The sequence below is a fragment of the Schistocerca piceifrons genome, chromosome 2 (assembly GCF_021461385.2).
Source record: "Schistocerca piceifrons isolate TAMUIC-IGC-003096 chromosome 2, iqSchPice1.1, whole genome shotgun sequence".
Taxonomy (NCBI): Eukaryota; Metazoa; Arthropoda; class Insecta; order Orthoptera; family Acrididae; genus Schistocerca; species Schistocerca piceifrons.
Genome location: NC_060139.1, coordinates 1,127,053,249 through 1,127,067,528, shown reverse-complemented (window position 1 = coordinate 1,127,067,528; position 14,280 = coordinate 1,127,053,249).

Below are 14,280 nucleotides of genomic sequence, written 5' to 3'. Positions count from 1 at the left end.
CAGCGGCTCCTGGGAGACCAGTATTAGATTCCAATGCTCCAGTGCAGGTTTTCTGTATCCCTTGGACCTTCACATTGACCAGGAAACACAGAAATTGCATCGGGATTGAATACATAAGGGACAATGCCGACTTAAGTACAAGAAGAGTGAATCTTCTAAGAGTTTGTGCTTTGAGCGGCTCCTGGGAGCTAATTCGATACAATACACCCAGGAAGTGGAGAGCAACCCGCACTGGACACCTCAAAAGGCAGAACATTGGGAATTATTGTAGATGTAGCTAAATGGAATATCTGAAGGGAAGTAACAAAATAATGTGTACTAGGATGGGACAAACCTGCCCAAGTCCTCTACAAAGGATACCAAGGGTCTAAATAATGTTTTGATAACATTTTGTATTTAAAAATATTTGTGTGTACAAATTGTTCATGTTGATGTAAATTTGACAATTTAAGATATGGTCATGTTTAGGAACAATGTAAGAAATAGGTGTTATGTAAAAGCCAGTGTGCTTTCGTTTGAAACGAAAATAGCTGTGGGGAGTGCAAATGGTGCGAAAGGCGAATTGGCATGCTACCTTGAGCAAGTGCGGGAAGTAAGTCACACAGTCTGTAGGCAGCAGTGATTGAGGTAACTCCTTTGTGGAGCAGAAGCTTTGCCTGCAAATTTTCATAAAAATGCCTCGGTTGAAGACTGCAAACAGCTTACAGCATAGCTGCGAGTTGTTGAGCTACTGTATGTAAAACTGAATGAAGCCAAGAAGAGAAATTGAGCCCATACAGCAAGAAACTTGCAGGCCGTAGTGTGGGCAGTGTAGCCGTCATAACTGTTCGCCACACCCAAGCCTACAGCCACCAGATAAAATTTTTTTCTATTTTTACCTTTGTACAGCATGAACCATTAATTTAAACTGTGTTTTAATAATCATTCTTGAACTTTACGGAAACTGGCTCACCCTGTCATTTCATCCTAATCATACATCTGTATAGGGTTCCTTCCTGGTGTTTGATTAATCCGAGTGTCCTGTTTTACAGACTTATGAAGTGCCAAGTTAATATAAAGAGGCACCATTTAAATTGCTTTAGTGTAAATAATAAAAATGTTTTCTTAACTATTGCAAAGTGTTATCATTTGCTTACATAAAATTCAATCAGAGTGAAGTGCCAAGTTAAAATAAAGAGGCACCATTTATATTGCTTTAGCATAAATAATAAAAATGTTTTCTTAACTATACCAAAGTGTTATAGTTTGCTAACATAAAATTCAATCAGAGTGAAGCCAAGTTACTAGAACCTGTTAGATGGCTATACAGAATTAATTCAAAGAATAATAGCTTTTGAAAGTAAGTTCCACCAAGAAAGAGGTTTTCTTTAAGTGAAATGTTCAGTTAAAAAGTGTGTGCTTTAGTGTCTAAGTATTTAAATTTCTTGATTATGGAAAGTGCTTTTCTAAAGGTTGTCCCCCCCACCCCGGCTAATTTTTTTTACCTTCCTTGAAGTTATCTACTGGGCTTTTTCTTTTTTAAAAACATAATATATAAAGATGTAGCCCAAAATTGTTTAAGTGGGGTAATTTATTTGAAGAGCCAAACTAAACAGTAGCAAGAAAGTAGGCAAAATTCACATTTCTGCTTCTCCAATACTTCACTATTTCATTGCCAGGATAGGTTGGTGACCATTAAGTACATGTTTTAAACCACTAAATGAACTTGGAAATGAGTTGTCCTAGCTTCAGTATATTATTATTCATACTGTGTTTCTATCTAGCCACTGGGTAAGATCTTAGGAAAAGAAGTGAATAGTCCAATTTACTTATCCATTAGACGCAACACACGGTAAATCCAGTAAGAAGGATAACTCTATTGATTATCTTTTCCTATAAACAGGACTATCCTTCCATAGTGTATTTTATTTGGAAACTAAACTAAATTTTAGTAAGAGGGTTATACGTGGCAACATAGAGACAGGGTTTCTGTTATTTACGTAAAAGCATACTAATATCATAATGTTAGTGTTATAAGGTCCTATTAATGTGTGGTCATGACATTTGTTAAATGTCTCACCACATTCCTATTGAAACTATTTACTCTTGTTGTAAATAACACCTATGACAATTTTATACAAATGTCCACTAAGACTTTGCTCGTCAACTTTCATTTAGGTAACAGCGATCTTTTAGATGTATTTAAATCAGTACTGTTAAGAAATACTGGCTAGCTTTATTTTCAAGAATCTCAAGTTTAAGTTATACATACTGTTATCCTCCAATAAGAATCATTGGCCGATTCTTCATCTTTGACAGGTTCATCATGCCTGCAATGCAAAACATTATCTTTTGTATTAACAGATGAAATCCAACTTTTTAAATTTAATAAATGCTTATACAAACATAAAGTTTCTTCAAAAAATGTATTTCTGACAACTTCCTGTCACAGATAATTTTCACTGAATGTTGCAACCCAGTTATATTGCTGATGAGAAGCAAATGTTGATCTTTTCCCTCTCTTCCTTCACCATCTCCTGTTTTGTTCACCTTGACATATTTCTGCCAAAAAGACTACCCCAATGGATCCACTGCTTATATATAACACACAGTAAATTCAGTGCAAATATTTCCTTAACACAGGATGTGCATTGACGAGCTTGAATTAATCAGAAAAATATAAACAGATACTAACCATTCCACAGCTCTTACAAAATACTTGCATTAAGTAATCATCAAAGCTACTTTTTGTACAGCAAGAGGACTAACAGTCAAAATGGTGCTACATGCTACAGGCAGTGCAATACAATTTATTTTACTCATTGCTACAGCAATAAATGTACTTATAAAAATATTCAGACTTAGACTATAATCAAATACAGAGAGAGAAAACATTCTAACTAAAGAGATATAGCATCCATAAGCAGAAACAAATAAAAAAACTGATACTAATCTTAGCTTTGAGGACCAAAAGTTTATTCATCTGGAAAATGTAAAAAGAGAAATGAGACTGTTCAAGAATTAAGGACAAAAATTCAGGATCTTGAGTCAAGGAAGATGTATGGTTAAATGAATGAAAAAACTAGACTGGACATGATGAAATTCATTTGCGAAATAGCAGCAGATGATGTAATTTTAAATGCTGAGAAATAAGATCTCTTCAAGAGGAGCCACCAAAAGGTCAAATAAGTGAGGAACAAGCTGAAAATACCGGTAAATGGGCTAAAATGGAGCAAATAGATAAAGGTAACAGAAAGAAAGTGCTGAAGAACAGGCAATCAAACAACAACAACAACAACAACAACAATAATAATAACAGCACATTGTAGCAATATATAATAGCAGTCCCACAACATCTGGAGGAAGATTTTCCACTAACAGAGCAATAAATTCATGAAGCCATCAAATCATTCCAAAACTTCAAAGCAACAAATGAAGACTCTACTGCAGCAAAATTATTGACATAGTCAGAACACACAAATGATCTACAACTGCTGTTTGAGAACATTTGGAAAGCTGAAGAGATTATGGAAAGCATTAATCCACAGCTATGAAAAAAAGGGGACACACAAAATGTCAACATTTGCAGAGATGCCTCACTTCTGCCAGTGGTATACAAAATATTATCAAAAATTCTCTGGACAGAGTTGTAGAAACTTTAGACAAATAACTGGGAGAATCTCAAGGAGCTCTAGAAAGGGAAGACCCTGCACAGAACATATGTTTATTAGAAAATCGATAATTCTCCACATACTGTTAATCACCAAACCTATAATAGTATCACGTATTGGTTTCAAGAAAACATTTGATTTGATAGGCAAAGAAATTATAGGTAAAATCATCAAAGAATTTTGTTTTAAAGCAAACATAATCCTCAAAACACTAACAAATAGGATGACTGAAGCTAAATTTATGGGAGAAGTATCTCAACCATTTGAAATAAAAACTGGTGTTAGACAAGGGGACAGTTTATCACCTTTACTGTAACACTGCATTCTAGAAAGAATAGAAAATATCTGGAATTTGGAGAAAAAAAATCACAAAATTGAACCAATAATTTTAGGACGAAAAACAAATGGAATTAAGGTAAACTGCCTGGCTTCTGCAGATGATTCTGATATACTTTCAAAAAATCTGACAGACAGTTATTGAAAGAAATCTTTTGGAAGAAGTAGCAAAGAGAGCTGGTCCCAAAATTTCAGCCGAAAAACCAACATTGATGACAATTTCAAACAATGCATCAACATTCTTAGAAAAACAAAAATGTAAAATAGCATTAGTAAGTAAATTTAAATATATTGGACAAACTGTACAACAAAATGGACTAGAAGAATTAACAGTAGATGCAAGAGTCAGCAAACTGGAGAGAGCAAATCGTTTGACAAAGGATATTTACAACAAGAAATGTACAACTAAAAAAACAAAACTAAAACACTATCCCACAGTGGTATGACCAGGATGTTTATATGGATGAGGATGCCTAATGATGAACTATAAGCTGGACAGAACAGAGGTTCCTCAAAGGAGCATTATTAGAACATAATGGTTGCAATACAAGCTACAGATGGCTGGAAAATAAGAAGTAATGAGGAGATCTACAAAAATTTTGAGAAAATATCAGAAGTAATGGCTAAAAGAAGATCAATCTTTTTTTAGAGACCTCTACTGAATGAGTAGTTCTGGAAGAAGGAATCAATGATAGCATGGATTACAGAAATAAGAAAGAAACAACATCAAACAATCAGAAATAATAGAAAGAAACCTTTTTACAGATAAAATACTGAATTTAAAAGGATCATCACCTCTCCAAGATCAAAATTAATTTCATCCCTCTCAATAAGTCCGTGAAAACCGGAAATAAAATTCATAAATATGATATTGCGAAGCTCAAAATCAATCAAAACATATTGGAACAATGCCACCAGTAAGTGACAGTTGAATCCCATAAATGGGCAGACATTGCCTCCATGATCCAACAAGCAGCTAATACTACAATCCTGACAGCTAAAAAGAGGAATCACACATGGTGGAATGAGGTTTGTGGTGAGGTGGTGGCCCAAACAGCAAGTGCATGGAAAAAGTGGAACTCTACCAGGAGACCTGATGATTTTGATGTATTCCATGAAGTTCGAAAATATGCAGCCAGAACTCTACGAAGGGCTAAGCAATTGCAGAGAAACAGCAGTTAGAACAGATCGATCAGCGTTTCCAGATAAACAATGTCAGAGACTTCTATCAGACGTTCAAATCGAATTTGAAAGGATACCAAGCCCCTAGTTTTTGTTTTAGAGACGAAAATGGAAAGCTCAGTGTTGTGTACATAGTTCCGCGTATTCAGCGCGTACACAAATTTCCCACTAGAGTGCGCCCCGCTAAGCACAACAGCGTAGGCGCAGCGCTCGTCCATCTCCGCACTACGAGATGGCGCTGCCATAGAGACGGACCAAATTCTGCTTCCGCCGATCCGCGTATTAATATGTAACGCAGCCAATGAGATTGCTGCAAACATAGAACACTTTCTCCTCACGCATCACACTCGCGCAGTGATACATGAACGTGCGAGGTATTATAACAAGTGTTAAGACCTTCGATCAGTCAGTCTGCATTTGTCTGCACCAGTCTGTACCAGTCTGCATTAGTCTGTACCAGTCTGCATTAGTCTGTACCAGTCTGTACGAGTTCTACAATTGTCTGTACCAGTCCATAGTCAAGATTCAGTCTGCGCCTAATAAGATTACCATTTTCCTGTACATAGCCATGAAGATAAATGTATAGGCACTTTTGTCAAGTATCCGAGATATATGTGAGAATAAGATTAATGTACCAATACCAAAGGAACTTCAGATTGTCAATTGTAAATAGCATCCAGAACCAAGTTAAGTAATTTTTATATTTGTTATTATTTTAATAAATGTATGTGAAAATTAATCAAGTTCTGTTTAAAGTTGGTCACCGTCAATCTGCTACTCTAAGCGTGCAAGTGGCATTTCTATCGTCTGACCTAATGGCAGAAGATAAACACGCCATGATAAGACCACGAGACATATTGCTGACACTCGCTTACTTCGTTAGAACAACAAGTCAAATAATCTGATGGTGTGTGTACTGAAGGTCTTACAGTACGCACACCACACTCGGCCTGACCAACAAAGAAAACTGCAAGATAATGTCTCGTTACTTTGAAAACCTACTTAATTGTGATGAACCGAAAGAAAGATTCCCTGTATGTGCCCCAATCCACAAACTACCCCTCATCTCCATCTAGTAAAGAGGAGACCAAAGATATCAACAACTTTAAGAATAATAAGGCAGCTGGAGAGGATTCAATAGTGGTGGAACTACTGAAGCTGGCAAATAATGAAACTCTAGATATACTAGTCCAACTTTTTGAGGAGATCTGGAGAGCTAGGACGATACCAACTGAATGGCAGTCAGCTTTAATCCATCGTTCACACAAAAAAGGTGATAAATAGAATGTCAATAACTATAGGGGTACCTCATTAGTATCTGTTCCATATAAGATTCTCTCCAAAGTGATACAGAATAGAATAGAAGATCATTGTAACCAACTGACTGGGGACTATCAAGCTGGTTTCCGAAAGGGCGATTCTTGCGCAGAACAGATCTTTAACCTGAAGAACATCATCAGGTACAAAAAAAATTGGAAGAAATAACTATGTGGTCTTGTTTGTTGATTTTCAGAAAGTATATGACTCCATCGACTGACAGGCATTAATGAATATTTTGGAAAAGTTTGAGGTGGATAATACATCAAGAAAGCTGATCAAACAAACTCTTGCTAACACAGTGTCAAAAATTAAATTTATGGGTGAGGTATCTGAACCCTTTACAATCAGAACAGACATAAGACGAGGAGATGGACTATCCCTCTCCTTTTCAATTGTGTCTTGGAAAAGGTCATTCGAGAGTGGAGAAAGTTATTAGCCCAAGAAGAACCAAATGAAGAGTGGTTCAGACTTGGTCCTAAGAACAAAGGGGTGTGCATTGACTGCTTAGATTTTGCGGCTGACCTGGCCATTTTTGCTAACAACATAGAGTCAGCAGTCAACAAGATAAATAGGCTGTCAGAAATTGCTGAAAAAAGTTAGACTCCAGATCTCTATTCAAAAGACAAAATATATGACGAACATCTGTGACGGACCTGAATGGATGATAACCAACCTGGGAAAAAATCGGATGAGTTAAGAATTTCAGGTATCTCAGTGAAGTCATCCACCAGGAGAATGGATTAAAAGAAGAAGCAACTGTCGGGATGAGGAAGTTAGACCAAGCATACCAACTGACAAAGAATACTTATAACAAAAAGTCTATGAGTATATGGGCCAAGTTCCAACATTATAATACAGTTGTAAAACCTGAGGGCTTATAAGCATCCAAAACTTTGACCACGAATAGACAAGGTCAAGCTGAGCGGCTGGAAAAGCGTGAGTGTAGGATATTAAGGAAAATCCTAAGGTAATAGATGGGTCGATGGACAATGGCGAATGAGAGCAAATGAGGACTCGTGCAGCAAGACAGAACCTATCACAGCATCCATTACGAAGAAATGATTGTTATTTTATGGTCATCTCATGAAAATGACGGTGATCGACTAACAAAAAGAATACGGAGTTTCATCCTATCTAAGAAAACGAGGCCGAGATGGTTCAAAGAATGTGAAAAAGATCTTAAGCAGATTGGTATCTCAGAGAGAAATTCCTGAAAGGAACAAATTTAGAAGATTGGTGACCAACTACCAAGGTTTTAACATGGCATCAACATCCGAAAGACAGTGAGGACCATTATCTGAAGGGCATAAAAAGGCACTTCTTGGAGGGGCTCAGAAGATACTGGCAGGAAGTCAAAGCTGGAGCAAGAACAAGACCTGGACACTAGAGTGAAGTCGGTTGTTACCACGCAGTCCGTAAAGACTCACCTCAATAAAAAAAATAAATAAATAAAAATAAAAGGCTTTCGATGCAGAAGAAATAGGGGATTGAGAACAACACGAATAGAATAAAGGGGGAAAAACATGAGGAGGAGATGGACGAGTACTGGAAAAACAGGAGAAGACAAGGGAAGAAGAAGAAGTGAAGTTATTACATGACGAGAGATGGTGATTGGATTTGATTTGATTCAGTTTTCGTTACATACACCGAAAAAATGAGATGGTGTGGAACATATCAGAATGTATAACACAAAACATTTTAATATAATGAATACTACCCTGATCATTTGTCACGAGATTGTCAAAATAGGTGAATACAATACAGTAAACTGGAAAAGCTAATATTTACAGAATTAATACACTGTCAGAATGAAACATTGTTATGCACTATTAATAAATTTATCATACACAAAATACCTAATATTGTCTGTTGCAACCAAGTGCTGTCAAAACTTAAATCTAACATATTTTTACTTAAGCTGGCCTAACAGTCTCTGTTAGGTTAGTCATCTATAGAGTAGAAGGCATTGCCTATCAAAAAGTCATTCAAACTCTGTTTAAACTGTGCTTTATCTGAAACCAAGTTTTTAATGGTTGCTGGTAATTTATTGAAAATGTGTGTTCCTGAATATTGGACCCCCCGTTTGGACCAACATAAGTGATTTTAGGTCTTTATGTAGATTGTTCTTATTCCTAGTATTGATAATATGTATTGAGCTATTTGTTGGAAATATAGATATATAACTTGCAACAAATTTCATTAAGGAGTAAGTATACTGAGAAGCAATGGTTGGAATTCAAAGTTCCTCGAATAGGTTCTACACGATGTTCTTCAAAGACTGGTCCCAGATACTCCATTGCACCATTCACCGAACCTGATAACCCCGAGCCGTCAGTAACAAAAATTAAGTCTTGCTTAAGAGATTTACAACACTACATGCACTTGTTACCAAAGTCTCATCTACTTTTAGAGCTATCTGTTCCACTTCCTTTTTGGCCCCACTTCTCTCTATCTTCACTATATCCCATACAGTTCTTATTTTGTTGCCTGATACAATTATCTTTTTCTCTTAATAAAGCTACTTCGATTTCTGGATTACTTGATTCAACATTTTGCAGTATTCTTTGTAATGCATTACAATGCTAATATCAGAAATGTTCCTAGATAGTAGATCCAGTCTCCTTTTTGCCCCACATGATATCTTTATTCCTTGTGTAATCCATGGTTTATCTTTTGACTTCTGTGTGATTTGAGTTACCTTTAGGGGAAAACAATTTTCAAAAGAGGAGGTAACGTTATTAATAAATGCTTTCTATTTTCCATTTGAGTCAGGTAAACATCTCTCCAGTTCATGTCTTTGAGCAATTTCCTGAATTCCTCAATTATCCTCCTGTACTCAGATTTAATATTTTTTTATCCTGACAAGTTTCAACATTTAACACAAGATGCTGCACGTCGTGATCAGATAGTCCATTTACTATTGGTTTTGTGATATGACTTTTTTCCCCTAGATTTGTTCATAAAGATATTATCAATAGCAGTCTCAGAGCATTTACATATCCTAGCTGCAAAGTTCACAATAGGAACTAAATTGAATGATAGTGTTAAAAACACCAGCAACCACTATTTCCTCTTCTTCTTTTTTTTTACAGAAGCCATTCCTTTCGCTTTGTGAAATGAAGCACTGCCTAGTTCCAAAACACAGGACTACTATGACAAGGTGAAATGTTCTCAGAGTGCTACATGTATGATAGTAAATGTAATCAGCACTATAGTTGTTTCCTGAGTAGTTATGCTGTGTGTGTTTCATTCAATCAGATGAAATGGAATAAAATCATCAATTTATTTATTTGGGCTCTTTATCACCAAGATACATTCAATGTTGGTTGAGGTTTATCTTTTGAATTCACTCCAGTGTAGATTGTCAAAATTTTATCAGTTGTCAAAGTACTTGTAACACAGTTTCCGAATTTACTGCCATCCAGGAAAGTCTCGCACTCAAATTATTCTCAGCGACTGAGAGCTGGCTGAAACCCAGAGTAGAAAGCTCTGACATATTTAGTGATTAATGGAATATATATCGGAAAGGCAGGTTACACACTGTAGGAGAGGGAGTGTCCATTGTCTCTATTGAGGTCAAAGCTGATTGTGACAGTGAAGTATAACAAGTCTATGTGAAATCACGTTAATTAAGGGATGTTTTAATCAGCCACCCGGTTCTGCTATGACAGTTTTGGAGCCATTCAAAGAAAGTCTACAGACAGTAGCACGTAAATACCTAGATCATGCAATACTAGTTGCAGGTGAATTTAGCCTACTGAGTATAGATGGTAGCCTATGGCTTCATTGCAGGGGGTGCAGTCAATCTTGTGAAGCACTTTTGAATGTGGTTTTCGAAAATTGTCTTGAGCACCTAGTTTGGCACGCCACATGCAATGGAAATATCTTAGACCTTGTAATTACAAACAGGCCAGATATCATCAATGACTTCAGCATAGAGATGGGGATTAATAATCATGATAACATCATAACAACTAAGGTTACAAAAATTAATAAATCAGTCAAGAAGGCTAGGAAAATGTTCATGCCAGAAAGAGCAGATAAGCAGATGTTAGCATCTCACTTAGACAGAACTGACATCACTTATTTCCATTAAGATGGACGTAGAGAGATTATGGTCAAAGCTTAAACAGATCGTGAATTGCACTCTCAACAAGTCTGTACCTAGTAAACGAATTAAGGATACAAAAGAGCCACTGTGGTTTAACAATGAAATTCGGAAAATACTGAGGAAGGAAAAGCTACTGCACTCTTGGTTCAAAAGAGAATGCCAAATGGCAACAAGGAAAGGTTACTACCACTGTCATACCTCAGCAAAAGATCTGGCTGAGAAGCAGGGGAAATTATTGTCCTATGTAAAATCACTAAGTGAGTCAAAGGTTTCCATCAAGTCACTTGACCAGTCTGGTGTGGCAGTAGGAGATAAATGTTTTAAATTTTGCATTTAAGAAATCATTCATGCAAGAGAATCATATAAACATACCGTCATTTGACAATAGCACAAAGACACCTAACAACAATCACCACAAGAGGCCAGCGCTAGCACAAGTTGTTCACATGATATTCATTGGACTGTTACCTGTAAACACGTACCATGTCAGTGCTCTTGGAAGAGAGCTGTGGCAGTGACACGGCTCTGTTGTTGTTCCTGTGTAGTGATCTGCAAAGATGGGGGGAGGGGGGGGGTCGGGTCGAGATTCAAGCAGTGATTAAGTACTTCATAAAGAAAGGTATGAAAGCGAACGACATTCATGCCGATTTCCAGAATACACCAGGGGACTCTGCTCCTTTGTCTTCAACTGTTGCCAAGTGGATAAATGAATTTAAATTTGGTCAGGAGAGCTTAGATGATGATCATCCATGAATAGGTCAGCCAAGATGTGTCACTACTCTAGAAATCATTGCAAAAGTGCGCATAATGATCAAGGAGGATCACCAATTTAGAGTGCATTAAATTGCTCTCGCTTGCCAGATGTCATCTGAAAGGTACTCACAAGATGGGTGCCGCGACTCTTTACGCTGGGTCAAAAACGCATAAGAATGGACGTATCACAACAATGTTTGGCCTGTTTTAGGAGAAACAAACAAGATCTTTTGTGCTGGTTTGTGACCACGAGGAAACTTTGGTTTACTACTATACCCCAGAGACAAAGCAACAATCAAAGCAGTGGAAACATGCTGAATCTCTTCCGCCAAACTCCTTCAGCAGGGAAGGACATGGCGTCAGTGTTCTGGGATGCACCACCAAATTCCTTCAGCGGGGAAGATCATGGCATCAGTGTTCTGGGATGAGAAGGGGATTCTGTTTGTACATTATCTCCCCACTGGGCAAACAATTACTGGAGAGAACTATGCTAACCTTCTGGACAAATTGCAACAAAAGATATGCAAAAAAGGCCAGGTTTAATAAGGAAGAACGTCATCTAGCATCAAGCCAATGCACGCTCGCACGCATGTGCCATCACCATGGTAAAATTACACAAACTAAGGTATGAATTGTTGCCACACGTGCCTCTTCCCTAAACTGAAAATTTTTCTTTGTGGATGAAGATTCACTTAAATGAAGAATTGATAGCCTGAGTTGACAACTATTTTGCAGGCCTGGAGGAAAATCATTGTCGAGATGGGATCAAGGTATTGGAACACTGTTGGACCAAGTGAATTAATCTACAAGCAGGGTACATTGAAAAACAACAAAGTTTCAGTGACTAAGTACTTTTTTTCTATTCTGTTTCAAGAACTTTTCAAACCACCCTCGTAAGCATCCCTGACACCTGAAATAATTAAAAACAAATAAGTCGCCAGTTGCAGATGGAATCTCAATTTGATTTTACAAAGAGTGCTATATGGCACTGGACCCTTACTTAGCTTGTATTTATTGTGAATCTCTCACCCAGCAGAAAGACCTAAGCAACTGGGGAAAAAATACAGAGGCGTCTCCTGTATATACGAAGGGCGAAAGAACAGACCTGTGAAATTACAGACCAATACCTGTAACATCAGTTTGCTGCAGAATTCTTGAACATATTCTGGGTTTGAATCTAATCAGTTTCATAGAGACCAATAAGTTTATGTCCACAAATCAGTACAAAGCATCGCTCATGGGCAACTCAGCATGCCCTTTTGTCATACGACGTCTGTTCAAAAAATTCCAGAACTTTGTCCACAAAATTTTCTATGCTTCTCTTTTAGTTACTATGGATTGTCTCCTTCGAAATACTCTCCTCCAGAATTGATACACTGCTCCCAATATCATTTCCACTTCCAGGAGCAGTCTTGACACACCTCTTGCTGGGTCACATAAAGTGCCGTCTGCGAATTTTCTTCTATCTCATCTACCATTGGAAACTTCATCCTTTTCAACTTTGGAAATAAAAAGAAGTCTGCAGGGGTCATACTATTCTCGCAAGGAACATCTCATTCTCATTCTCATTTGTGAGATCCAAAAAGTTTTTTTGGTCTTGACTCATGAGCCGTGGAATGAACTTGGCGGCAACACAATGCATTCCAAGATGCTGTGTCATTTCATAACATGATCCAATTGAAATGTTACATTCTTCTACAATCTCTCGGACAGTGAATCTTCGACCGGCACACACAATTTCGTTGACGTTCCTGACACAAGCATCATCAGGGGACATCTAAGAGCGTCCTGAACAAGGGTCATTTTTGACTTTTGTAAAGCCATTTTTAAAACGTGTGAATAATATGTAACACCGAGTATGGCTTAAGCACTCATCGCTATAGGCTCCCTGCATCATTGTGATGGCAAAGTTAGAGGAGCAATGCATCTGCATTAAATTTTGCGTGAAACTCAAGAAAACCTTTACAGAGACTGTAAAGGTTTTCTTGAGTTTCACGCAAAATTTAATGCAGATGCATTGCTCCTCTAACTTTGCCATCACGAAATTCACAAACCCAGATTCCATATTTCTTGATTTCCGAGAAGCATTTGACATAGTGCCTCACTGCAGACTTATAACAAAGGTACAAGCAAATGGAATAGGTTCCCAGACATGTGAGTGGCTCAAAGACTTCTGAAGTAATAGAACCCACTACATTTTCCCGACGGTGAGTGTCCATCAGTGACTAGGGTATCATTAGGATCGTTCCAGGGATGTGTGATAGGAACGCTATTACTCATATTTTCTATGTGCATAACTGAGCTGATGGACAAAGTGGACAGTAATTTGTGGTTGTTTGCTGATGATGTTGTGGTGTATGGAAGGTGTCATCGTTGAGTGATTTAGGAGGATAAAAGATGACTTGGACAAAGTTCCCAGTTGGTGTGATAAATGACAGCTAACCCTATATGTAGAAAAATATAAGTTACTGCAGATGAGTTGGAAAAACAAATCCATAATGCCAGAATCCAGCATTAGTAGTGTCATGAATGAAGAAGTCACATTGTTTCAATATCTGGACATAACATTGCGATGTGATATGAAATGGAACAAACTTGTGAGGGTCATGGTAGGGAAGGTGAATAATCATCTTTCGTTTGTTGCGTGGATTTTACTACAGTGTGGCTCAGCTGTGATGGACATCACATATAGGATGCTAGTGTGATCTCTTCTTGAGTTCAGTTTGAGTGTCTGGGATCCACAAGGGGTCGAATTAAAGCAGACATTGAGGTAATTCAGAGGCAGGATACTAGATTTGTTAACAGTAGGTTGAAACAACAACATACAAGTATTATGGAGATGTTTCTGGAACTCAAATGGGAATCCCTGGAGGGATTTTGAGGAACACTGTGCTGACTGCAGAACAATTCTGCTTGCACCAACATACA